Source organism: Sceloporus undulatus, chromosome 2 (genome assembly GCF_019175285.1).
Source record: "Sceloporus undulatus isolate JIND9_A2432 ecotype Alabama chromosome 2, SceUnd_v1.1, whole genome shotgun sequence".
In the NCBI taxonomy this organism is placed as follows: Eukaryota; Metazoa; Chordata; class Lepidosauria; order Squamata; family Phrynosomatidae; genus Sceloporus; species Sceloporus undulatus.
Window position 1 is genome coordinate 31,000,908 of NC_056523.1, and position 26,360 is coordinate 31,027,267.

Consider the following 26,360-nt stretch of genomic DNA (forward strand, 5'->3'; position numbering starts at 1 on the left):
TGATTAATGGCCAGAACCACTGACCATAGTAGTTTTACGTCCCAGTAAGTATGCACAGCATTGCACAGTAAATCTCTGAGGAAGGAGGAAGCCTGACAGTGCAGGTGTAACCATGGATTTTGTTGTTCTGGGTCTTCAAGTAATTTTTGACTAATGGTGACTCTGAGGCAAACCTATCATGTGGCTTTCTTGGCAAGATTTGCTACGAGGACATTTGTCATTGCCTTCCCCAGCAGCTGAGAGCATGTGACTTGCCCAAGGACACCCAGCAGGTTTCATGACTGAACCCTGGTCTCCAGAGTTGTTGCCCAGTATGTATCTGAACTACATCTATTCCAACATAAGAAAAAAAACTATACCTCCTGCCAAATAGCAAGTCTGTTTTGGTTGCACTGCTGCTATTAGGACAGGATTCAACCTGAATAAAAAGGTCTTTACCTGCCAAGTGAAGGGCAACAAGGATGGGAGCAGTCTAGCTTTCCTTGGCAGGGAGTTCTACAACCTGGGAGTAGCCACTAAGGAGGCCCTTTCTTGCTTCTCTACTAAATTTGTCTCTGAGGATAGTGGAAGCAATCCAGTACATTAGAGCTGGGAATCATGGTGCATGTTCACTGTGGCATCACCCTATAGAAATCTGTCAGGGGGAAGGTTTTCTTTCAGTCCCACCACCATCACAGGCTGGCCTAGTGGGGACATGAGAGAGGAGCTTCTCGGTGGCTGCTCCCACCTTCTAGAAGGCCCTTCCATAGGAGGCTAGGCTGGCCCCCTCTCTGCTTGCCTTTCGTCAGCAAGCAAAAACAGTTTTGTTCAGGCAGGTTTTTAATACATAATCATAGGATTGCTTTTATATGGAGTATTTGTTATATGGGATGTGTATTGTAGTTTTTAATGTTTGCAATTGTATACTGTTTTTATTTGATCCTTTTAATTCTTTTAAAAACTTTTATTGTAAAGTCTTTTTTAAAAAAAATTATTTGTGAGCCATCTTGATCCCTTTCTGGGAGAAAGGTGGCACAAAAAGTAATTAATTAATTAATTTGCATTTTGGTGTGGTCCAGTGAGACCCTTGGAACCTCAAGCTACTAACATCATTATCCACCTCCCCTGTTTTCTGGCTGATAAACACTAAAATGGCTCCACACATCTACAAAATATTGTTTCAGCCCCTTCCTCCTGCCTAAAAGTGCAATAAAATGTCCCACCAAAGGGCCCAAAGGCATCCTAGAATGATAGAAGGTCACATCTTGTCATCCCAGATAATGATTATATTGGCATGCGCCAGCACTCTGGGGCTCCATAGAGGCCCCAAACAGCTGGTGTAGCTCTCTGGACTCTGGAGCATGCCCCACCTTGCAGTGCAAGAATGCCTATTATAGAGCAAAGTAAGAGAAGAAATATTAGATTGTATTTCTATACCAAGGCAGCTAGATGCCTTTGGAAGCTTACAAGCAGCAAGCACTACTCAGAAATGTCCTTTCCACAGAAGTTTGATGTAGCTGCTGCTGCTGCTGCTGCTGCTGCTGCTGCTCTTCTTCTTCTTCTTCTTCTTCTTCTTCTTCTTCTTCTTCTTCATCATCATCATCATAATAATAATAATAATAATAATTTATTTGTATCCCGCCCCTTTGAGGTCAATCGGGGCGGCTAACAGCAATAAAATACAATACATTATACATCAAAAATCTACTTCCCTCCCCCCCTTAAAAATTATTAAATCAATTATAATTAAAACCAACAAACTAAAACAACATCAACACATACACATTATTACAAAACAGAACAAAACAGAGCAAAACAGTAAACTACAATAGCATTCTACTTAAATTTGAAAGGGAGGACCTTGGAGACTCTCAAGAGAAGAGGGTCCCCTGCCCTTGCACACTTCTTATTATTATTAATATTAATATTAATATTAGCATTATTAGCATATGTAGTAGCATTAGTATTAATTTTATATCCCATCTTTCTCCCAATATTGGGACTCAAGGTGACGTTGTTGTTGTTGTTGTTGTTGTTGTTGTTGTTTGCCTTCAAGTTGTTTCTGATGTATGTCAACCCGAAGATGAACCTATCATTGGGTTTTGTGGCAAGTTTCTTCAGAGGGGGTTGGCATTGCTATCTTCTGAAGCTGGGAGAGTGTGACTTGCCCAAAGTCACCCACTGGCTTTACATGGCCAAGCTGGATTCAACTCCTAATCTCCAGACTGATAGTTGAACACTCAAACAACTACATCATGCTGACTCTCCAAGATGACTTAAATAATATCAAATCTGTTGTGTCCAGGAAGCTTAGAAGAGACCTGTCCTCTATGAATTTAATCTAGTGTTTTGAAAAAGCCATCTGTGCTGGTAGACATCATCACATCTTGTGGCATGTATCACTGTGCAAGAAGGTACACTCATCCAAAGATGTCACTCAAACAGTGTAAGATGTGTGGATGACACTGAGTGATACCATCACAAATGGTGGCAAGCCAGCCCCAGGCACACTTGTGAGGGTAGCCTAGAGGGCTACCAGAACCCCTACTCTGGAATCACCTTCTGCCTCACTGCTTACCTGCCCACTGGCTGGCACTGCTGATGATCTTGCCACCACCTCTACCTCAGTTGACTCTAGGAAGCATACACCAATAGCACCCATCCTGTCTATAGGCAGTTCCCTGGAGACTTCAGTGGTAAAAGTGGCAGCACTCTGGTGTGCAAGGGCCAGGTGGCAATCCCTCAGCCACCACCACTGTGGCCACCATCTTTTACCTTCCCTCATCTTGCCTGCTTGGCTTGGCTGGCTGGCTGGCAGCTGACCAGACTGGGATCTGCCCCCTTAGCAGTGACCCCACCCTCATGATTGTCCATCAACTCTTCAGTCCTTCCCTGCCCCACATCAAACCAGGAAAGGGGTGTGGGGCAGATAACTCTGAGCAGGAACTTACCCCAGGAACCACAGATGACCTCCCCGAAGATGAAGTATCTGGGTGCAGATGTGAAACTCTTCCATCTAATTTGGCATGAACTTACTATGAGGAATCTTTCCTTATTGTAACAGCCTGCACCCATAGTGTCTGGATCAAGGAACACAATGGTCCCATTCTATTCTACTTTGGTTAGACCTTACCTAGAATAATGTGTCCAGTTTGGGGCATCACAATTCATGAAAGTTATCAATAAGTTGGAGCACAGACAACAACCAAAATGTTGACAGGTCTGGAAACCATACCCTACAAGCTTAGGGAGATTAGTATGCTTAGCCTGGAGAAGGGGATGTTATGTGGTTTTATGACAGCCATGTTTAAATATTTGAAAGGCTGTGATGTTGAGGATGGAATAAGCTTGGTTTCTGTTCTTCCAAAGACTGGGACAAAGAACAGTGGGTTCAAGAAAAAGAGATTCTACCTAAACATTAGGAAGAACCTCTTGATGTAAGGGCAGTTGATAGTAAAATATTCTGTGTGGTGGAGTCTCCTTCTTTTGAGGTTTTTAAACAGGCTGGATGGCCATCAGTTGGAGGTGCTTTGATGGTGTATTCCTGCATGGCAAGGGGTTGGACTGGATAGCACTTGAGGTCTCTTCCAACTCTATGATTCTATCATGGTATATGCCTGCATGGCAGAAGGTTGGATTGGGTGGTCCTTGGAGTCTCTTCCAACTCTAGGATTTTAGTCCCCACTCCCATGCCCCAGGAATTCAAAAATGCAGGCTCTCTTTGGCTGGTTGGCAGGGAGAAAGGCACTCCAATTAGTTTCATTTCCCACTGTGGGGCAGGTCTTTCATAAAACTAATGGATCGAAAGGCCCAAGCTAAGTCACCCCAGAGGACTTTGCAATTCACACAGATGCTGGGGGTGAATCTATTACCAATAAATCTCATCTGTCTTTAGGACTCAGTCCTAGAATCTGGACTCAAGTTTTTTGCCCCCTAAATGTCCTGAATTGGGGCTCATGGCTGTAACCAGGCGAAGATGAGTCCCTCTTTTTCTCCCCACAGGATCTTGTCAGCCATTTCAAAGCTCAAGTAGCACTGCTCAGTGGTGATGGAAAATCACTCTGCACATGCTCAGGTACATACTTAAAAACATGCTTCAAGAATAAGTCTCATTTCAACACTAACAAGTACTGACAAACTACATCAACTCATTCACTTCAACACTACCTCAACACAGCTTTTTATTACTGGTACAGGAGGTAGTCCATGGGAATGACACCATGAGTTATCACACTGGGTGAAGCCAACCCTATTAACACTTCTGCACCCGTCCTTCTGCTTATTTTGAATTAATAGCTAGTCTGCCCATTATATACCTCATTATTGTACAAACACCAACTATATTTGTTTTATTAAATGTGCTGTGAGTGTGACGCACGGTGATTGCTTCTGGTTCCTAGGGGGGCAAAAACATATTTCTCAGTGTGTGCAGGATGAAGGATATTATTTTTTAAAGAAGACAAGTGAGGCTGTTCTGTAACATATACTCATAAAAAAAAAAAAGCTGCCGCTCATGAACTGGCCCTCAGCGTGAAAGCATTTTAGACTATCGCAAAGCATCTTTCTTCTTCAGATCTGGTGCTCAAATTACATGGAGATGGGGAATGGATAGCCCCCGCTTGCTATTTATCCATCTATTTGTTTCCCTTTCTTTTGATTTGCTTCCTTTTCCTTCCCTTTTCAACTTCTGAAAATGTCTGCGGAAGCATTATGAGATAAGAGCGGAAGGATTGCATTCTCTTGAAAAGCAAGATGGCAGCAAGATGGTCTTCCACTTTAGCCAAAAAAGAAGAAGAAAAAGAAAAGTTGTAATGGTTAGGATAAGACGTGTGTGTGTGTGTGTTAAAAGCTTCCCTTGCATGGAACTAACTCTTGCTCTGTAAGGCTGCACATTCACAGCAGGGGAGCAGATCTGTAAACGCAGACGCAAGACCAACCTCTTGGACTGACTTGGATGGCTAAGATATGAGTCACAAAGTGCAGCATGCACAGTGGTGAATGAGCAATTTTACCCCCATTCCCAAACAGATACCCCAAGTCTTTCTTATCTCTCAGCCAGACAGCACATGTTTCTGATAGCTGTCTGTTTTCCAGACAGGTCTCTTTATGAGCAGTCTTGCTATCTTCACTTTGGCCTTCTATTTACTCTTTCCCCACTTTTAAGAGATACTCTTGTTGTCTTGCAAAGAACGAGAAAGAATTGTATCACAGAGGTCCTGCAGAATCTCTTCTTCACTAGATGGCCCATCTGTGGCAAGAGCTGAGAGACTAATGTGTGTATAGTTGGTGATAAATGGAGCTTGGCCTACTATATGGCACAGAAAAACAGGAGGCTTTGAGGGTAACCTGAATGCTGCCTTCAAACAAAGCAGAAGCAAAAGGACAACTGTTTCTGTTAAAGAAGAATCTGGCAATATAATGACAATTTAGGTGTTTGTATTTAAGCCTTTCATTTCAACAGACTGTTTATGTTTAATTCAGTTTGTGTTAGGTTGGCGCCCTTGGTCTAAGAACTCATAATGATCGATGATGGCTGTTGTTGTAACTTTAAGTTGTTGCTGACTTATGGTGACCCTAAGGCACACCTATCACAGGGTTTTCTAGGCAAGATTTAGTCAGAAGAGATATCCCACTGCCTTCCCTTGAGGCTGAGAGCATGTGACGCCCAAGGTCACCTAGTGGGTTTTGTGACCAATCTGGGAATCAAACCTTGGTCTCCAGAGTTGTAGCCCAAGACTCAAACCACTACGCAACTCTGCCTCTAGATTTTGAGTATTATAACACATACATCATGTTCTTTTGTGTGGACTCAGAGGAATTACCATTGAGTTTAATTGTGGCAGCACTTTATACAAAGAAAGTATACAGAGGATTTCAGTTTTGCAGTCTTAGTTTATGTATGTTTCTCACACATATGTCTCATTGTGTTTGATGGGTTTACTCCCAGGAGAGTGAGCACAGGATTATGGATTAGAACACTAGTCCATGCATATCTCTTCAGAAAGCCAATCTCATTGAGTTCAGTGAGACTCAATCCTGAGAAAATAAGGGCATTTTATTGCTTATTTATTCAATTTATATTGAGCCTTTTACCTGCCATTGGGCCCAAGTCAGCTTAACGTATACACATGACTATAAGTTGACCTCATATATCAGTCGATAGTAGGTTTGGGAGCCAAAATAATGGATTTTGATATGACCTAGGGTTAGGGATAAGTTGAGGGTAAAACTTAGGCGCATGTAACAAAGGATGTAAAGGATGATGAAAAGGATAATGATGCCAAAGTACTTAGATAATTTCAGCAGACATTAACTGTGTTAATCCTAAAGGCTGGATAGATGAAAGCGTAGAGGGGATCCAGACTTCTTTTTGGTTCTCCCAAGATGGACTAAGCTCTCGCCTTCTACCACTCTATTCAGAAAAAGGGGATAGTTTAATATATATGTGTGTGTGTGTGTGTGTGTGAAAGTACAGTACAGTCCTCCCTCCATTTTCGCTGACTTTGAGTCTACAATCCCAGCCCTTCATGGACTAACAAGTGGGGAGGCAGGAGCGTGTGGCCATTCAAGCCAGTTGGGCTTGAATATGTGCAAATTTCCATTTTGATGGAGGGGTCTGGAACCAATCCCCCACAAAAATGGAGGGATGACTATACTTACATTGACCGGTTGATAAGTTGACCCAGTTTTTTGGGGTCAATTTTTTGACTAAAATTTCTAGACCTATACATGAGTATATACAATATGTAAGAGGACCCATGTTAGATCAGACCAAAGACTTAAAGTAGTCAATAAGTTGGTTATGGGAAGTCCACCAGCAAGACATGAATGGAACTGCACCCTCCATTTTGTGTGCTCCAGCATCTGATACATAGAGACACATGTGGAGTGGATGTGACATACAATGGGCCCTTGTGATCACTGGGGTTTGCTTCCACCCCCCCCCCCCATACCAAAATCTGTAGATGCACACATCCCATGAAATACAATGGCAGAGTAAAATGGTGGCCCTTATATAAAATGACAAAATCAAGGCTTGTTTTTGGAATTTTTATGTAAATATTGAATATTTTTAGGCCATGGATGGTTGAAACTGTGGATAAAAAAATCTGTGGATACCGAGGGCTGACTGTATAACCATCTTGATTAGAAAGTAATGATGGCCCCATCCTTCTTGAATAAATCCATTTGCATTTTAAATATAGGCATTTGATAACCATCACCGCCTGTTGTCACAGTAAGCTCCATGGTTTAACTATGTGTAAAAAAATTTCTGGCCTTAATCTCTCACAAACAGTATAGGTGTGCGAGTGTCTGGGTGGTGGTGGTGGTGGTGGTGGTGGTGAGGACATTGGCCCTTCAAGTAAGAATTCTGCCCCCTCCAAATGAAATTCTTCCCCCACTCCCAAATTTCGAGTACTGCAATAACTTAAAACTTCAGGCATTTACATAGACATAGAATTTAGGTATCCAACGAAAAAGGGTGGTCACAGTTCCCAAGGGAATGTAGACACAAGAAATATGAGTTATATGTGTGAATGATTTTCAAGATTTCATTCTGTACAGTGTTAGAACTTTGGGGACTAAAGAAAAATGACATTGAGAGGTTAGCATTTATATCTGAAGCACAATGCCCTCAGTTTGCCCCCTCCTGTAGTTATACCCTTGTATCTCACCATTCAGTTTAAGTGGAATACCCTAACTATTTCTCCAAGCTATACATAATGCAGTTTGATGCTGCTTTAACTGCCATGGCTCAAATGCTATGAAATTCTGGAATGTGTAGTTTTGTGAGATATTTAACCTACTCTGTCAGAGAGCTCTGGTGCCACAAGAAATTACAAATCTTAGGATTCTTTAGGATGAAGCCATGGTAGTTAAAGCAGTGTGAAATTTTATTCATTTTATAGCTCTGTACTGTAGAAACAATGCAATTTGACACCACTTTCCCTGCCATCCTACAGATTTCTGGGACTTGTAGTTGGCTCAGGAAATGCAAATTGCTGCAGCCTATCCCAGCTTGTGCATATTTTCTAATTAATAACTTTTGTAATCTTGACCACATGTTGCATGGCCTCACGTATTCAGAGTTTCATCTGTGTAATGCTGGAAACCATAAGAAACTAGAAAGTGTAGAACAGCTATTCCACTGTAGGCCAAACAGATGCACAGGTCACCTGGTGACAGAAGGTCTTCTCACTATGGTGCAATGTATTGTAGTTCTATATGAATTATTTATACATCTATCTATCTTTCCTTCCTTTGCTTCAGGTTCTTGTAAAAATGTTCTCTTCCTAAATATTACAATGAGAGTAAAAGCATGCAAAGGAAAAAGCTATTCCCAAACATGCTTATGTTTTTATACCCAATGATGCATTTGAAATTCTCCTCATTTGAATTTCCAATTTCCAAGTTACTAGCCATCATTTGTGAAGTGGAGACGATGGATGGAGTAGTAAGGAAAATGTTTTATTTCTGGTTTGAATTTTGTGTATAACACTGTCTGTGCATAGTTTGCAAATAATTCCAGTTTCCTTAAGTCTTCCTTTCATAACTAATGCACATGACTGCATCAGCTGATGAAATACTGCAGAACACTGCAGACAAGCAATCTCAGTGTGGTCTTGATTGTATCAAGATTCTTCTGTATAGTTTTACTGATGTGCCCATATATTTCTATGCACTGATAAAACCCTAGGAAAAATGCATCTTTGATATGCATTTAAATGTGGTTGTTTCAAGATCCTCATTTGTGGAGTTTTGCAAATGTAGACATATATAGGTGTACATCTGTAAAGCTCTACACACACATAATAATCTTGATGCAGTTATAGTATCAAAGACATTTTTGGTTGTCTTTGATAAATGTAGACATGTTCATTATTGATAACAATAAAAATGGGAAGAAGGGAAAACTCAAGAAAACAAACAATGAGTGCTCCAATTCTGGAAATAAATGTGGGCAGTTATTTCTACTATCTTCTGCTCATACTACCACAAGTTATCTCCTGCTCATGCCATGACGTGTGGCAGTATGGACGAACCTTTACTGGCCTGACTCTAAAAGGGTGTAGGAATGAAGCACATTAAATCCCATCCTCATTTTCTCTGAACACATTCTGAAACTATGGACCCATTTGATTTTATTTCCCTCCAGTCACACACACACACACACACACATACACACACACACACACGCACACACTCTTGGAGAGCTATGTGGTGCTTAACCCATTCTGATGTATTCCCAGGGAATTCCTAACACCTAGAAGGGATTTTTATTTCTGATCTCCAGGTCAAATTAAATTAAACCACTATTTCTCAAAATGAAATGTATCTCTCCATGACTGTGAGTTTATCTTATCCCCAAGCTGGCTAAAGTAGCCATTGCCAAGAAACATAGCAACTGTTCCCAGGATGACAGATTCAGTAGTTATCAGGTGAGAGCACGAGGAATGCTCACAATAAAAAAAAAAAAATGATCCCAATACTTAGCTAGTATAATATTACTAAAGCACTTCAACATTTTGTCTATGGGTCGAACAGACACATGAACACACCACTGGTGACCCCCAAGTACCTCCAACATCTGCCTAGATGCCATTTCACTGGATGGCCACACCTTTGATTGGCCACACAGTTGCATGTTCTATGCTCCACCTGTTCAGGCATCATCAGAGCATCGGTGTATGAGTGATAAATTGCAAAACACAATCATGGAGTCCCTCCCTACATGCTCCCTTCATCTCCCTTCACCCCATGCCCTCCTGCTGGACTGTGCTTCATGTATGTTGTAATTACATCCATTGGAGTTGTCACACTTTCATTTCTTTGCTTTGCCACCGCCCTGCACTCGTGTTGGGGCACTTATATGAAGGAGTGAAGATGCAAATTTTCTGCGCTAAGCCGAACTGTCCTGGGCTCTGTTCACTCCATTTTCAGCTGCAGAGTGCGGCTTCGGTCCACTTTCCCGCCGCTTTGGAGGCAAGCATCATCTAAATGCCCTGCCTTCAAAGCAGTTGGAAACTCCTTTATTTTGCCCATCTGTTCCACCCCTATAACTTCTGAATATCTCCTGAATTTTTCCCAATCTGAATAAGCTCTCTGATGTAAATTCTGGTTTCCAGGTTATATTTTATAGTACTACTTTATATACAGACACACACAGACACCATTCTTCCTACAGTTTGATATTCTGCACTTATTGATGAGACTAGATGTTGCAGCTTTGGCACTGCATATTGATTCTCACTGGCATTTCTATACCACTGTTTTTCCCCCCTTTCCTTCCACATCTGTAACACCGTATAACTGTATAACACATCATTACTTTCACTGCATAGATCAGACAGGAAGCAGGCCATACACACATACATATATATGATTGCTTAACACAATTCTAAGTGTGCTTTCATTTTCTAGACTGGCACAGAAGCTGTGTTGGTTTTGCTTATGTTCCTTTAAGGAAGGGAATGGACAAATAATTAATCCACCAAAGGGAATCCTAGATCCAGGACAATATTTTACTCTGAAAGTATAAAAATTTGTACAACTCCCACTGAAGTGTCTTTTGAAAAGGAAAGTGCCTGTCTCATATTAAGGTATTTAGAGATGTATTGACATGTGGTGCAGAATGCTACATTGTCTGGTTCTCAGGTTCTCCCCATCCCAGACTTTCTTATCCTCCCACATTGCAGGAATCAGGATTTGCTCAGGATTTACTTTCAGTTCATACAATTCCTGGTATGTCATTACTTATGTTTCAGGAATCTTGGTTCAAAACAAACTCTGAAAGCCAAATAGTGTAAAACTGGCTTGTTGAGCTAATTATTTGAGTTTCTTTTAAACCAGATCTTAGAAGAGGTCTCATCACACCGATGTATTCTGATGCACAATTCTGATGCACAATGTTTAAAAAATGGGTTGTGCATTGGGACCATTGTCCAATGGCTATGCTGCTGACTCCATTTGTGCAATGGTCTCAGAAATGTAGCTATCTCTCTGCTCCCTTCTTGAACATATGAACATTATGCAATGTTGCTATTCACCTTGCCAGGTACAATAACATCTAAAAACCACAAATCAGTGATATCTTTATGGGCCAGCGGAAATGCACAAAATGCAAGATGCAAGCTTTTGAAGCTCCATGGGCTTCTTCATCTGGCAAAAGTGTTAGAAATCAAATTGGGGAAAGAAAAAAGAATGACAATGTTGGAGTCATAGGTCTCTACATTTGCATCCTGCTTACATCATGTATTTTGTGCCTGGTGACTGCGACTTAACTCTTTGAGGTTTTTACCTCCAACTAATGTAGAACATTTTTTTAAATAATTGGGACTCTATTTTGTGTGTTTTACCCAAACAGCATCTAAAAAATTACCAAATGCAACAGTACAGAGACATCTTGAGAAATTCAATGTTCCCTAACAAAGAAGAGGGTGGGTAGTCTTGGCATATGACATTGTGGACCACAATGTAAGTTTCTTTTCTTTTTGTGTTTCTAATGGACTTTAAATTCTATTTTCTCGAGTTTAAAACCCTTTGTCTCTCGACCTGCATAGATATCCCCTTATACCATCTTAACTGAGAACAAATGTAAAAACATTTTGACAAAAGGTAGACCTATGACTCCAGCATCACAATTTTTGTTGCTGTTCTTCTGTTTGATTTTTAAGACCTTTGCTTGATGAAGAAGTCAGAGGAGATTAATGAAGCAAATACTTAACACCAAGTGTGAAGGAGGTGCTATGAAAACTTGGCTTCAAGACAGCCAAATCATTCAGAGAGACTGTGAATGGAGGCTGTGGGGAATCAGAAAATATAAAAAGCAGGAGTGGGTGTCTGAGGGAATTCAGACAGGATTGGGAGTTGACAGTTGGCAACTGGATGGCTCCTTTGAAAGAGTCAGGAGGGAGTGAAAGTGTACTGGTTGTCTGAACTGACTGAAGGGCAAAGTCTGATGTAACTCAGGTTCCATATCAATATCTGGTTGGAACTAAGTACTGGACCTTGTTAAAGAATTTACTGTTCTACAGGATATCATAAACCACATTAATTTGCTTGTAAATTTGTTAACTCTGACTCAGATTGGCATCCTTTACCCTGAAACAAGGGAGGTATGGGTCATGCAGAACAACTAATGTAACCACTTTTACACAAGGTTGTCTACACTAAAGTCACTTGGAAGGCCAGGACCTAAATCCCAAAAAAGGGGGTTTAGACGGGGGACCACAGGGCAAGGTGAGAGTGGCAAGCATCCAAGGCTAGGAACTGCAGAACCAACCTGGAAAGCATGTCATACCATGCCAGTCTGAAATTTTAAAGCCAATATTACCAAGAATAACAGTTTTCATAATGTTGTTCAAAAAGTTGATTCATGCAAGGAAAACACACACATATAGACATGCACACACACGGCTTTTGATGTTTCTTTTTGCATCAATTTTCCTAAAGGCATTTTTACTATCTTTTCAGAAACTGTACACAATTGAAATTCTACCTGAAAATAATTACATTTAAGTAGATGTTGCTGCTGACTAGACAGTGAATCATCCAAATAGTCTAACATGGCTTTTAAAATACCCAAACAGTAGACGGAACAAAGCATGATAAATCAGACTGAGAATGAAGTGACCAAGAAATACAACAAAGTTGCATTCCGCAGTGTGCAAGTGGTTATTAATCTGTTTAAGTAAATGTACATGCATCAGTTTATTATTTATTGATTAAAATACAGTGGGATCTTGATATCCACACTGGATCTGCTGTGGACCCCCTGTGGATACTAAAATGCGCAGGCCCTCAAGTCCCTGTATTTATATAGTGCTTTTTACTCTGGGTCCCTCAGAGTAATTTATAAAATCTAATTAAAATTTATTATAAGAATTTGATACAAAAATTTGTTTAAAACCAGCCCCAAAGAAACATTTACACACGTACAACCAAAAGTCCTGACAAAAATAATGTCTGTCAAAAACTCAACCAAGATGCAACCAACACATGTTTTTGGAAAAATTTCCAACTCAAGGTACTGGTACAGCCCTGGTGAGTCATATTTTATTAAGTGTTCTTTTATTTTTCAAAAGAGATGCTTATTTCGAAAGCATGTTTCTTATTCCAGAGGTCCAACACAGAGAAATGAAAGGACTGGTCCTGTTTTCAGAAGACTCCAAAGCCCACCGTTCTCATTACAGCTACACCTCCAGAGCATACTGTAAAACATTTCACTGACAAAAACCAGGGCCCTATTCACATGGTGAAAATAATCCAGGATGTATTAAGATTGAATCCCTGTTGTTCACACACACACCTCAAATGCACCCAATTCAGTTTCTAAGGGGCTACCAAAAACCCAATTTAACCTGGGATATTTGATCCCAGGTCTTTTCCTGAGTTTTTAAACAAAATTCGCATCATCGGCAGTATGAATAATGACGCAAAGAGATCTAGATGTTTATCAGACTCAAAGTTTTGGACCCTCAATTGCGCTAAGGAAGTGTAAAGAACGTTGCGAAATGACTGTTTCGTGCGATGTCTTACCACATTGCTTGCTTTTCCGTCATTCTCCCGTAACGTTATGTTAGCGCTACAATTGCGTGAAAGTTGCGGTTTGCGTGATGCGAAACCATGCATAGCGGAACTTTTTACTACAACAGCGCCTTCCTTTTGTCTTTCACATTTCGCATCAACATATTTGCGCATGCTCCTTGGAGGTTTTGGTGGCATCCTGACCTTTGTGCTTCCGGAGGGGAGAGGGGAAAGGGGAAAAGCCCCTTCCAGTTTCCTGTTTCATGCGGGGCAGAAGAATTGGGCTGGAATGGATGACCCATAGGGGCTCCTTCAATTGCTAGCCTCCGCGGAGTTCATGCGGGGCAGAAGAATGGGGCTGGAATGTATGACCCTTTGGGGTCCCTTAAAGTTGCAGCCTCCTTGGTGTTCATGCAGGGCAGAGGAATGGAGCTGGAATGGATGACCCTTAGGGACCCCTGACATTTGCAGCCTCCTCGGTGTTCATGCAGGGCAGAGGAATGGGGCTGGAATGGATGACCCTCAGGGGCCCCTTACATTTTCAGCCTCGTTGGTGTTCATGCAGGATAGAGCAACCCCCCCTCCCCCGGGGTTGTTCTGAAAAAGGAAGGCCACCGGAAGGGAATGGGGTGAAAAAGCAGCCCAGCATCATAGGAACTTTGCAATCAGTAACATTTGTGTCGCGTTGCGTTGCTGCCTACCACACCAAACCATTTTGCAACGCATTCGCAAGGATAACGGGAGACAAAGGCCTGACTTCCCTTTTTCCCCGTAATGCCCAAAAAGGGGAGGAATGATGCTAAAACTACGGGAGTGTTGTGCAACAGGCTCCCATAGAAATGAATGGCGTCTGGAAGAACATCGCACTTTCACGTTATTGCGCAACATTCGTGACACTAACATTGCACGATGGGCAGGAAAAATTGCCAAAAAATCGCATCTGATAAACTCCCTAGATTAAACTCAGCATACCTTGAATGCATTTTGAAACATTTGCATCATTGACTCCTTGGGGAGGACAAGGCTCCTCCTGGCCAGCTTTACAAGGAGACACTCCTCCTCTTCCTCTTTCCCTGCACACTTGTTGCTATGGGCTGGCTCCTGGGGGCTTCCTGGGAGGAAAGAAGTGCGCCCCCCCCAGAACATGGAGGCAATAGGGGACCCCTCACTCTCCCTCAGCCACCAGCTCCTGTCCCAAAGATGAAGACATACAGATCAATGCCATTCCATGGTGGGAATAACAAAGCCAGAATATGTGGGTGAGATTATTCACATCATTCCACTACAAAAAACGTCATGTGAATGACCCCCAAAACGTGTGGCCAAGCAATTTCAGAGTATGTTGAGATAGCAAAAATTAATAACAAAGAAGAAAATACAAGCTAGGAAAGGCTGGAACAGAATTTTTCCCAAGTCTAATAGGAAGGGCAAGAATCCACCCCCTTCTCTCATCTTCTCCCTGCTGGGTTAACAAAAAATTATTATTATTATTATTATTATTATTATTATTATTATTATTATTATTATTGTTTATTTATACACTACCTTCCCCCAGTGCAAAATACTCAAGATGGCTTACAAATCTAAAACAGTCCAAGTTAAAACACTATAAATATGCAAAATAATTTTTTAAAATAATTAAACAATACAAACAAAACATCACATTATTAAAATTTGCAGTTTAAAACTCATAAAAACAAAACAGAACCAACCAAACATCATCCTTAAACTAAAAAAAATGTTAATACTTTCAACTCAGTTTACAACAACTGAAGTATGGTGAGGATGAACTGGGAAAGTGGGAGGAGGAGAAAGATACAGCGACATTTGAAGGGAAGTTGAAAAAGTGGGATGGCAGAGAATTAACTGGGGCTGTCCCTGCCAAGTCAGAACATTTGGAGGAGATGCTGTAGTAGTAGCACCATATTGTTGAATATGTGGACTAACAGCACTTGAAGGGGTATCTAGCCTATAGCCCATTCTGTTAATTTACTTTAACATTTGCTCCTTTCATCACAAGTTTACTCCAATCATGATAGAGTGACCTTCAGGTAGTTAGGAAAATACACAGCCTTCACATTTCCATGGTAACTAATACTCAGATGGAAATCTCATAAGTAACCTGTCTGCTTCAGATTTCAAGGCAACCACACTGAAACACTGTTAGGTTTGCCCTTTTAACTTCCTTTCTTTTCTCGCTATTAAAGCAATTATAGATTAGGACTTCCTGTCTTTCGGGCAGGAAAAATCCTAATATCTGTGCCTTGCACATTTTATATATCAACAGCAACAGCAGAACCCATCATGACGCAGACTGTTTATCATACCTTCTAGTACAGATGTTCAGGGATGAATGCTGATCCGCAGCAGTAGTCAACATGGCAGCAACCTAGCCTACTAATCTAAATATAACAAGCCGACTGAGAACTTAAATGAAATAAACACATTTACACACATGACAGAGATTTAAAGAGAAAAGCTCCAATAGATAACCAAGCATTAAGATAATGGGACGTAAAGATCATGTTTTGACAGCTAAGATCGCAAACATCTATTTGCTTAAGTGTGAAAGCATGAATTCTAAACACTGGCTATAATAACACAAAGAAGCTCCCCCCCAACTCATCTACCATATATACTGGGCTATAAGTTGACCTCATGTATAAGTCAAGGGCAGGTTTGTGGGGCTAAAATTATGGATTTTGATATGACTTATGGATATGTTATGGGTAAAACTTAGGGTTATGTAACAAAGGATGAAGCAAAGAAAAATGATGCCAAAGGACTTACAAAATTCCAGCAGGTATAACTGTTTGTGCTCGCCCTAAAGGCTGGACAGATGAGGAGGCAACTGTGGTAAATGGTGGCTGTGTGATGTGTGTGGGAGGCAAGGCAGTGGTGGGGCTAAGAAAATGCACACATCAAAAAGAATAGAAAGGGAAAAGCAAAGAAAATGGCAACTTTGGACCGAAACAAACAGGCCAAAATAAAGCTGCTTTGGGTCACTTTGGAGGTATGCTGTTTAAATGATGCATGTGTCCCAAGAGGCCGGAAGCCACACCAAAAGGAGCACAGCTTTGGTGCAGCTTCTGGCCTCTTAAGATGTGTGTGTCATTTAAATAGCATACCTCCAAAATGACCCGAAGCAGCTTTATTTTGGCCTGTCTGTTCGGACCCTTTGTTAGCAATAGTCTTTAACTTTAATGTGATACCTTTGCCTGATTTTAATCCAGAAAAGATGACGAATATACACAGATGTCTTATTCAAAGCCTGATGCCTCTCAGTGCTTCTTGAGGGAAAGTGCCAAAGAGCTGCACTGCCACCATTTTCCTTCCCATGCATTCAGAAAGGTCAGAAGCGGTACTGTGGCAGAGGGAGTAGATGGTGGTGCACTGGTTAAATGCCTCTACTGCAGCCACAAGGTTGTGGATTCAATCCCAGCAGGGCTCCAAGGTCCACTCAGCCTTGCATCCTTCTGTTGGTCACTAAAATGAATATCCAACAATAGGAATAAACTCTTCTAGAATATGGGCTCATAGCCCCCTCCAAAAAAACCCCACTTTTATTCTCTGAGCTGATTCTGCAGACTAACATGGCTATATCTTTGAATTCTTCCCATTCCTAGTCTTCTTACTTCTTGACTGCATTCTGCATTTTTATCAATGATTGATCAAAGGTATGGGAACACTTTAACTATCTTGATTTCTTTGTTATTTAAGTTGAATTTATGTAGATCCTCCATGGTCATTATTTTTCTTTTTAAGTTCAACAGTAAGCCTGCTTTTGCATTTTTGTCCTTGAACATCTTTAGTAATTGTTCCAAGTCTATTATGTTTTCCTGTAGTAGTATAGTAGTCCTGTGCTGATTTTCAGTGAACTATGATGCATGATTGATGTCTATGTGTCTGTGTGTCGGTATATTGGCCCCATTTGGGGAAAACTGACATATCTTCCATGACGAGGATATTGGATTTTTTTGTTAGGGTTAGGAAATACACATTATACATGTTATACCCAAATCCCGATCCTATCCCTTAATATACACTGAAATGCTTATTTGGATCAAAAGTTACTCTATATCTGCTTGAATGCAAAAAAAAAAAATAAATAAAAAATAAATATAATAACCCTTACTGGAAGGATGAACAAGAAAGTGGTTGGGTTCACATTTCTAAAGAGAAATATCAATTTTACACCTGCCATGTTTACAAAAACATCTGAGTTCACCTTGCCTTGAGAATATATTCATATGTGTGGCTTGTGGTGCATTTTAGAGAAAAACTTCGCATAAAACCATAGCCACACATTTGAAATATAAAATGTACAGAATTTCAAGTGTATACATTTTGAAAAATGGGTGTGACATATATGAAAAATGAGAAAATTAAAAAGACCTCCAACAATGACTAAAAATGCTTTAGTCAGTGAGGAAAGGTGGATATACATTTGCCATGGTGGTGGTGGTGGTAAATGCACACAGACAAATTATTATGAAGAAAGAAAAAAAATGCAATATCTGCAGTACAGGCAGGGTTGGTGCTGTTAGAGAAGTGTCAAAGTCTACCCACCAGCAAGGCATCACTTTTGGCCTCCCTGCTGCCAGTCCACTAATTTTGTAGTTCTTTCGTTTGCATTCTCACTGTCTTTTCATTTCTCCCCTTCAGGAGCAATGACAAGGACAGGAGAAGGATGAATACCTGAAATTCTTTCCCTTTCTATTCCTGGGCAGTGGACTGGATTAGGCCCAGAAGAGAGAACAAATGAATGGGCACTGATTCAAGCAACAAAATTTGGGATCAGCACTGGCAGAGGGAACATCAAACAGCACAGTGGAAAAGGATCTGTGATATGCATGGGATGTGAGCAATATAACATTTGGGTTTCTCTATGGCAGTGTGTGCATTGATGGGGAACCCTAGCTTACTGTTGTAGCTTCTAGATCCACAAAGAGGATGACCTACCTGCACAACCAGTACTCACAATGAGTTGGTACTGGCAGCCCTGTCTGCACATTCCCCCGGGTCAGCAGCTTGCCTGGCCTAGGGCAGATCCTCTTGTCCTCTCTGCCTGAAAGACAATGCTCCTCCCCATCCTTGCACTGGTACACCCAGGGGATTCTCCAGAGTTATCTGCCCTGATTCAGGGTAAACAAAGACTCCCAATAGGAGTAGGTGGTTTATAAATATACCAATGTATATTTATATATACCAATATATATTATTATAGTTATTATTTTTAGACCAGGGAATCACCCTGGAGGCCAAATTGGCCCTGTGTTCCATCTGTTTTGACCTTGTGCATAATCTAAACAGGTTAGTGCTGGAATGTTTCTTTTCCTCCATGTGGACATGTTGTACTGCTACTTTTGCCTTATAGTCATGGGTTAATCACTTCTATCTCCCTCTCTTAGGCTTGTTTTATAAAATAGAGCTTATATTGATACTGTAAATATGGGCACAAAGGAGTGGTTCACCTTGTATACTTGGGAAAAATACTGATTGGATACATGATCAGAGTTACTAATGTACAGTCGGCCCTTCTTAAACACGGATTTTTTATACATGGATTCAAGCATCCACAGTTTGAAAATGTTAAAAAAAAAGTATAAATTTCAAATATCAAACCTTGATTTTATATATTTTGTAAGGGACACCATTTTGCTATGTCATATTTAATGGGATTTGAGCAACTACGGATTTGGTTATCCATGGGGGATCTTGGAACCAAACCCCAGCATATAACAAGGGTTCACTGTATAACCTAGAGTGATGCATTTGTAATTGATTTGAATTCATGATCCCTAAGTAGTCAATAATATAGGGAATATGTAAGTATCATGATTGTCACACCAGACATCATTGGCAGAAAAGTGCTGACTATTCAAGTGTGGTTAACTAAGGGGCTCTACAGACTGCCCCAAATTCATGCTACATTGGGGCCAGGGCAGCCTCACCGGCAGCCCTGTGGCCCCAATATGGCGTTTTTCCAGGCCACGGGGAAGTGGCAAAATGCCGCTTCTCCATGTTCTGGAAAAGGGGTGTCCTTGGGGCTTCATGCCCCTGGATACCCCAGTGCTTAAGAGGAAAAAGGGACGGCCCCTTTCTCCTCTGCATCACTGGCATGGCCGTTTGGCTGCTGTGCCAACAATGCTTGTGCCCAAAAAGAGCTCTGAAACGGAGATCCTTTTTGCGCCACTGGTAAGGCATGATAAGCGCCCTGCAGCAGAGTGGTGACGTGTCCTGTGCGATGCGCCATTTGGATGCATCGCATAGGACACGTCATGGATGCATGCCCCATGTGGGCAGGGCCGCACAATCATGGCGGTACCCACATGCGCTAGGGTTTGGGAAAGTGTAGTTACTGTGCACTCTCAAACCCTAGTATTGCCGCCGCCATGCCCCTTTCAGCCCGTCTGTCTCGGGCCTAAGACTGTAGAATTAATGCAGTTTGACTTGCTTTAACTGCCATGGCTCAATGCTATGGAATTCTCGGATTCGTAGTTTTGTGAGATATTCTGCCTTCTCTATTAGAGTGCTCTGGTGCCACAACAAACTACAAACCCCAGAATTCCATAGCAATGAGCCCTGGCAGTTAAAGCAGTGTAGATGCAGCCTAAGTAACTGATTTAGAATCTTGCTCATTATTCTTTGCTTGTGGAGGCAAGAGGAACTTTTGGTTCAGCACACAGAATATATTAGGCTCTAGAATTTGACTCAGACTTTCTAAGGAGGAAGTCTCACTGAACACTTTAGAATCTGCTTCAGAGTAAACGTATGTGTGACTGTGGTGAATAAAGCACAATATACTTCTCCTTCATCCAAAAATATAGTAGTCTGGTCTTTCCATTGTAATACAGAAACTGATGCCTGTCTCTGTTATGTTATGTTATGTTATGTTTTTTTTCTTTTTACAGTGCTCTGCATGCTTGATTAACCTCTTTTCCATATCTAAAGCTTTTAGGAACTCCAGTAATGGCATATTGCAACTTCATTAGGTAGAGCATTTCCAGATGAGTTCCATAAAGAAAGGTATTTTGAAAGATAGCAGTTTCCTGACCTTACAGAAAACAAAACAAAACACTGGATTGATTAATTTTGACATGAGTAACCCATTTTTAAAAAACATTTGCCTTCTGTAAAAGCACAAAGCTTCCTGAAACTCCTCCTTGCAATGGGATTATCAGATAGAAACATACAGCATAAACATATAGCAAGTCAGCTGTTTTTTGTTTGATGTTATGGGGATGATAGAGAGTTCCATCTAGCTCTTTCAGGCACTCAAAGAAGTGCTACACTATGAATATACTTTGAGCTGCATTTACTCCTGTGGACATGCTGTCTCCAGATGAATTAAAAGAACATAGGAAAGGGTTGCCATTTATCTATACAATCAGCCTTCTATCTACAGATTCTTTATCCATGGACTGAAAATAATTTTTAAAAATCCCTCAAAGCAAACCTTGATTTTGTCCTTTTATGTAAGGGACACAATTTTAGTGAGCCATTTTATTTAATAGGACTTGAGTATTCACAAATTTTAGTATCCACTGGGGATCCTGGAACCAAACCCCAGCAGATACCAAGGGTCCACAAATTTTGGTATCCATGGAGGGAGGGTCATGGAACCATTCCCCAGTGGATATCAAGGGCCCACTGTATGTACAATGAGTCCTTCCCTTATGCGGAGGATCCATTCCGGAACCACCACCCCAGGTAAGGGAAATCCTGCGTATGCTCACACCCCATTGCAAACAGTGAGGTACATGTGTGTGGCACTCATGCCATTTGATTGCCATGCAGCTTTAGTGTATACTTAAAGCTGTGTATGGGGTGCCCACGTATGGCATGGGTGCACTGTGCATACAAGCTGAGATCCTACATACATCACCACATGTGGAGTGAGATGTTGACTATGCTATGCAACACTTGTCTTGATGGCCAGCTTGCACAATGGGTTGCAAAACCAATGCACAACCAGATGCCCAGTCTAGGGAACATTACTGCCATTTTCAACAAGGGCAGACAGACTGCATATGAATCTGCATTAGCAATGCAACACTTTGCTGATTTCATTCTCAAGGAAAGAAATGAGAAATTTTACTAAATTTCTTATGCACAGCTTGAGTCCCAAATTTCCAGGTGTTTCCTCAGACCAGGATTCTTTCCCCTTTTTTGTCTGGGACTTGAGTGTTTACAAATATTTCCCTCCACACCTAGATCTATTCTGGCTGCAGTCTCCATACTGGGGGTATAAATACTCATTATTGCATGCAAGAACAAATATTTTCAGGAAATGTCTCCCAGCTTTGTAAGAATAAAGGATTATTGCATGGTTTTCATACTTTAGGATTCATTTGCACAAAAATACACATGGTTTAGTGTTGAGAAAGCATATTTCGAAAGGGAAAATGTATATTTTCATGAATCTCATCCCAGGAGAGATGTAGGATATATAAATTCAATCAATCAATCAATCTTCCTGAAAACACTGTTTTAAAAAATGTATTTTGAAAGGGAAAACATGTACATATTTTCATGAATCCCATCCCAGGAGAAAGATAGGGTATGTGAATTCAATCAATCACTCAATCTTCTTCCTACACAAAAACACAGTTTTTAAAACCTCCAGAAAATACATGTAGTGAAACTGTGCGTGATTTTTCTGTGCAAGAATCTGTATCTTGCTAATATTTTTATCTGCTCAGGAAAACCACATGTACTCCTATGAAAATGTGAAAAATCTTATGAGTAGTCTCCTTTCATCTGCAGTGTTAAAATGCCTCTTTTTTTTTTGTTGAGGATGCAAATATTAACACATGCCTATTCCAAACTGTTACAACCCAGTAGCCCAACAATCATAAGTAGAGCTACTTTGGAGCAACTGGTTTGTGTTCTGTTATGCCCTTTATCTTTCTAGCATATTTTTAGAGAGAAAGAGAGAGACTGATGTTACCTAGGAGACATTTTCTTTCTTGCTTTCTTATTTGTTTGTTTCAGTGCAGAAATTTCAATACTGTCTTTCAACACAAATTCCTATGGGAGAAAAGGGGAAAAAAGGAGAAAGCCTGCATATCACAACTGTGTATGCATTTACACGTTTATTGCTTCATGTTGAAATCATGTCTCTGTTAAAGACTCCTAGAACAAAGTCCCTGTTTTATACAGTACATTCCAATCACTCTTTATTGTGTAACAAGCATTTTGTAATTTGCTTTCTAGGAGGCAGGGAATGGATTCCAGATCAAGGATAACAGATTGTAAGGCTTGATGTTAAGTACACATAGGATTTGCAGTGGAGATCCTCATTTTAAAGTGAGATATAACATTATAAAACGTTTTTTTAAGTGTTTCATTTTTTATTTATGAAATCTTGTGCCAAACAAAATCTGTTTGCTTTTAAGGTGCTGCAAGAGTCATTATTGATGTTTTTGCTGAAACAGACTAACATATCCACCCCACTCTCACCATGGAAATTTTTGTGAGAAATGATGGACCAGAAGTTCAGGCAGCTATACAAGGACAAGTAAGAATCTCAAGAGAACAGGATTCTAAGTATTCATATATAGGAGAACACTATAAATGAACGATGCAAGTCATTGTCTCATCTAACCATCAGGATCAGAAGAATGTTCTACCAAGTTTTAAAAAAACAAAAACAAGCATCTATTGGTTGAAATTCTCTTGGTTTAACTTTTGCTAGGGATGCTCAGTGGAAGGCTGGCAAAATCTGTTGGCCCCAAGCAGTCTACTTCTCCAGTACCTTACTTCCTTGGCTGCATCTAGGCTGCAGAAGTAATGAAGCTTGACACCACTTTAGCTGCCATGGCTCAATGCTATGGAATTCTAGGATTTGTAGTTTTGTGAGATATTTAGCCTTTTCTGTCAGAGAGCACTGGTGCCACATCAAACTATTCACATCAATCTCACAATCCCAGGACTCTATAGGATGGAGCCTTGGTAGTTAAAACGCTGTCAAACTGCATTATTTTTGCAGTGCAAATGCAGCCCTAATTAGTTGCAGTACCCAGGGCCTTATTTCTCCTGCCAGCACTGTCTACCCTGGGCCAGTGATACTGGGTTCAGTGCATCCACAGGATTCCCAGCAGTTGGGTATTACAACAGGTAATTGCTATGTATATAGTATCCACCAGTGTGTTATACCTTTATCTGGATGCCCTTTCACACTACAGAATTAGTTTTCACTATGATTCTACATGAACTACCAATGCTGAATCCTATTGAATTCTAGGGTGTATTGTTTGTTAAGGCATTGTTGTTGTGTGCCTTCAAGTAATTTCTGATTTATGGCAACCCTATGGTGAACCTATCACAGTGTTTGCTTGGCAATTTTCTTCAGAGAGGGGTTCAACATTGCCTTCTTCCAAGGCTGAGAGAGTGTGACTTGCCCTACATCACCCAGGGGGTTTACATGGCTGAGTTTGGATTTTAACCCTGGTCTCCAGGGTTAAAATGCTCCCATGCTCAAAGCACTGCACATTGGCTCATTGCTGAGGCATTACAGCTCTCTAAATACTAAATTCTAAAAATTCTAAAAATTGACCATTCCACTGGACTGCACCACAATTTCTGTACATGTTTTCCTTCCTCATCTTTCCCATGTGCCCATCTGGGATTTTAGTCGCATGTTAAATCAATATTTTGCTGTGTACAGATTCCATGTGAGAGCCATGCAAACATCACTTTATTTTTCTACAATGGAGTTTGATCTCTCAAATTTTGTTTTGTTTGGTTTGGTTTGGTTTGTGTCAATTGCAGCTTCAAACTACTGTCTGTAGTGATGGATACTTGTGGTCTACACAACTTCCTGCAGTTTGATTTCTTTCCATTTAGTGTTTGCCATGGGAGATCTTGGCCACAACATCTGTGTAAGAAACATCAAAAGATTTCACTTCAGTTTGTATTCTTATAAGACGGAGCAAATGAAACTTGTTTGTATATATGTGTGTGTTCTAATTTAGGGTGGGGCTGTTTTGCTTTGTTTTCAGAAAATGTATAGATACTTTCATTTATTTTTGTTGTTTCAATAAGGAAACCCCCAGTGGAAGTTCAAAAGTTGGCACAAACTTGAGAAAGCAAACTCTGTCACATGTTCTTTGTTGAGATGTGGAGCCAGCGTGGTAAAACAGGAAAATAATTTGATGTCACAAATAAGGACAGAGGCTTCATTATTTTTCAATTAATACTGATGTGGCTTCAGTCTCTTCCACATTTCCCACTGTAAACTCTTCTGCCATTTGGAATCAAAACTATGAACATAATGCTTAAATATCAGCTAGCAATAGTGAGGATACAAGGAAAGACATTCCTGGTGTTTGTTCCTCTTTTCAACTTCAGCCTTGGAGCTTCCGTTTCTTTTCTTTTCTTTTATCTTTATCTCAGTAGTGCCTCTTCTTTTTTGGACATTTTTTTGGGGGAAAGCACAACAAATCAGACTATCGCAACTTCTAAAAAAAAGCAGAAGTGGTGGTGATGAGAAGAGGAACTGAGTGTTCTTATTGCAAACTTTCATCATCAGTGTGCCTTCACAAACTTGAAACTAAATTTTAGTTACTAGTATAATGACAGTGTAACAAGCTGCCTCTGTTAGAAAAGTAAGCAAGGCAGCAGTATTATCCGGATCCAGCCCCTTGGAAATACCAGAATAATTATTGACTTTATTTTCCCTGGAATACACTGAGTCTGCTTTGCCTATTACAGTAAGAAAGCCAACTATTCTTAAGAGAAATGCATAAATGGGAAAGATAAGACAACATTATAGCTAACTTGGGTCCAAAACATACTGCAGAAATAGTACAGTTAGATACCACTTTAACTGCCCTGCCTCAGTGCTAGGGAATTCTGGGAACTTTAGTTTTGTGAGACATTTAGCCTTCTCTGTCAGAGTGTTCTCTGGTGCCACAATAAAATACAATTCCCAGGATTTCCTAGCACTGAGCCAGGACAGTTAAAGTGGTCTCAAATTGAATTATTTCTGCAGTGTGTTTTGGACCTTAGCTAGACTTAGAACAAATGAGACAGGCAAGATGTCTCCTTTACAAGAAAGGTTGAGAGGTGAAGAAGAAGAGGAAGAGGAGGAAGAAGAAAGCAACATCACTCTATGTGAGAAGGAAGATCCGCAAAGGACTGAGCAGCTAAAAGACAATCTGGAAAACCTGGGGAGGTTTGTCTCTCTATCTACTCCTTCCTTTCCAAACTCATGATCCACATGTCAAGCTGAAGTGTAGGTCTGTCACTGCCAGCAACCTATTCCAGTTTTGCAGACCTCATCCAAATGTGCAGGCAATCATGTCATCCAGTCCTTCACATGACTGTCATACCTACAATTCATGTGGCGAGTGGCATCTTTGAAAGATAACAAAGTGTTGCTTTAAATTTAAAATTGGTTGCCTTCACATTCATTTGGGAATGAGTGTGGTGTATCTTCAGAGGGCTGAACCATGAACTCCTGCTAGCTGCTTTCAATTCTGTATCATATTGGCAGCTCCTCATTTTAGGAGGTATATACAGGAATGTGTTTATGTCCATATCTCCACTATCCTCTAGGAGAGGTTAGTCACCACAACTGCATGAAATGGTTATGTGACAGATGTCTATGATGGCTGATTAGAACAGCCAGAGAATGGCTGGACAGTTGAGTGTGGATATTATAAGCATGTATTTGAAAGAGGGGTAAGTTCCAATCATTCTAAAAGAAGTGATTGTAAGGCCTCTGTTGAAAGTAAAAACTAACCTGGAGCTGTGATCACCACCTTTGCTGGATGGGGCTGGCTGCACTCCTTCTGAAAGATTAGGTCCATACAGGGACGTAGCTAGGATTTTAGGAAGGGGGGGGG